The sequence below is a fragment of the Schistocerca nitens genome, chromosome 8 (genome assembly GCF_023898315.1).
Source record: "Schistocerca nitens isolate TAMUIC-IGC-003100 chromosome 8, iqSchNite1.1, whole genome shotgun sequence".
In the NCBI taxonomy this organism is placed as follows: domain Eukaryota; kingdom Metazoa; phylum Arthropoda; class Insecta; order Orthoptera; family Acrididae; genus Schistocerca; species Schistocerca nitens.
In genome coordinates this window covers 576,133,956-576,136,837 of record NC_064621.1, presented here as the reverse complement: position 1 = coordinate 576,136,837, position 2,882 = coordinate 576,133,956, and positions in this window count along the sequence as shown.

Genomic DNA, 2,882 nt, shown 5'->3' with positions numbered 1-2,882 from the left:
TGAGAGTATTTTCTTCATGAGTATCCTTGCTAATACTTATAACATTTCCAGTACGGAAGTATTTATTTCCGCGAGTTGATTTACTTTAATTGAAATTAACTCGACAATTATATCGCGTTATCTCAGTTGAAGTGTATTTACTGCAAATATAAACATTCCATATTCAGCAACTTATTAGCTGCACTGGGTTCAGTCCCACTATGTACATAATGTCCAAACGATGTGTTTGCTAACTATACAGAAACTTAAACATCACAGATAGGATGTAGTAAATGGGGCTCATGTGCCATCAAGTAGGTAGTACGAATTTTTATGCGAGAGAGAATATCACGTTTAGACCCTAATAGCCCCCATTCCATGAAATTCCTTACCTTAGAAATTTTTAGAATTTTTATAATTAGTAGAAAATCAGGGAAAACTGACAACTCCGTCAGTAGGTTCGGACTGGTCAATAGTAATGAATATACCTTTGAGTAGGGAGGATATTATAACCAGAGGATAGCGTACCTAGAGACTCGTGATGTTTTTTGCTCGGTACTTCAGTCTAGTGACTAATTTCAGAATTCATGAACCTACGCGCACTGGAGACCACCATTAGCAGTTTTCGTCATTTTCTGTAAATTTTGCTTTTGCTAGACATGAAGTTGTTTATTGTGCAGCATTTGTAAATATTCCCACTTCTGCATATTTATGTGCTGTATCATGTATTTGAGTTATTTGGGATATCTTTCAGGCCTTCAGTTACAGAAATCTAATGCAAGTAAAGCTGTATACATATTTTTTACTCTAGGTATATAATGCGGGGACGATGGAGCCATATTTCGCCGGTCACACACCACTTTGTACCTTGAAACAAAAGGTCTTCCACCACAAATCGTGAAACGATGCTAATTAGCTGAGTTTCTTTAACTTCTTAAGACATTTACTTGTCTATAAAATATAAATCTGCGTCAGATTCCTGCAGTTTCAATTGGAAAATGTATATAAGTTGTAACAGTTATCTGAAAATACTTCTGCTTCATTCGATTACACTAACTATTTGTGTGTAGTGGAGTAATAATGTAACAGGCGACGACTAAACACAGAATTTATAAGATTTTCTCGACTGAAACGCTCTTAAACATCAATAGAATATTTTCCCCGTATACCTGAACATATTGTACCTTTCAACCTGTTTTCACATTTAAAAAATCTTTAATTTTCAGGATGAATTTTTTTAATTTCCCAGAAAGTTTTCCGAGACCCACATTTCCCTGCAATTTAATTAATTAGTGTAATTAAAGTTCAAATACATAAGCAATATATTGCTCGAATTTATCATGAGATCCATTTTCTAATAAGAGCGCTTTTCTCTCACCCCACCAATGTTAAGCAGTTGTCTTTACTTGATTTCGAGCAGCTGTCATTTTTGAAACTGAAATTATTACATTCTTTTTTTTGTCTGAGGTTACATAACCTCTCCAATATATTTTACATATTAGATCGAATAGTTTTTTGTCAAAGCCATATCCTTATAGTCATAATCAACTTGCTAGTTGTGTAATTTGATACTTTCTGTTCTTCAACCAAATTCTGATGAAGTACGAGCTTAGATAACAACGTAGAAGATTGTAATACGGTTCTTCCCTGCAGTCATGGTACGGAAGATAAAATGGTGAGACTGAGATAAGCGATCACGGAATAGAAAACCAGCTAAAACTCTTCAACAATGGAAAGGCAACTGGACCCAATAAGATAACTGTGAGGTTCTACAGAGATGTGTGAAAGAACCTGCTCTGGCTCTGGTAGTAGGTTATCCTCGGACGCTGGAACAACGAAGGGTACCGAGCGGCAGGAAAAATGCGCAGATCACCCCTGTTTTCAAGAAGAGTCGATAATCTGATGGATGTAATTATACTCAGTCTGTTATAGAATGACTTTTTATATTTATGGATGTTTTGGAGAACGAATATATCGTTCATAAAACTTAACATGCTTTCCATAAACGGAGATCTTGAGAAACTCAGCTCATTCTGTTCACTATCGCTATAAACAATGGCCCTCAGTTTGATGCCATGTTTGTTGAATTCAGAAAGACATTTGACACTGCCCACTGCCCCCATAAGGAACATCATCCGAACGTTCAATTAGCTTGCGTTGCAGGAAATGAAGGTACACAAGGACACGAAGTCGACTAGATAAGAATTGTGGCTGAAAATGGTTCCAATAACTCTGAGCACCATGGGACTTAAGGGGAGCCGGAGGTGGTCAAATTCAAAAATTACGATTTTTTTTCCTACCGAAAATTAATTGGAACATTCCTCTTTAATGTAAACTTTGAATTATTGTTCTACTCACCCTAGAAGTGGAGTTATTACCATTTTCCCCCACGCCTGCAGAGGAAATGGGCAGCCGCTGAATGCATCTAACACCCTCTCTTGACTTCCTGGCGAACTGCTTGGGATTTTCTCGGCCTGTTACGCATACAGCGAGTGTGCAAGGGTTGGCTACATTGTTTTCTGTGACAAATGAAGCGCTAAGAGCGCGGAACATCGTCTCTTTTCTGTTTACCGTTTCGAATTAGTTCAGTGTTGCGCCTGTTGTTGGTAGTATTATACTTCTTGTGTAAAGCGTTGTTCGGGTTACGATGCCACGTTTTAGTAACCGTGCATATAAGAAGAGGAAGAACGTAGGGAAAAGAAAATTAACACTAATACCAAGTTGCGATACTACAATTACTGAAACAGTGCTTTCTTCTGCTAAGCAGCACATGGCTGGCCATAGCCCTGTGACATCTTCTAGCAAGAAGCTGGCTGGTGGAAGTGACAGATTTCGTGAATATGTTAGTGACAGTGATGATATTAACGAGGTACTGAAAGAAAGTGTTCTGTGCAAAATGTGTT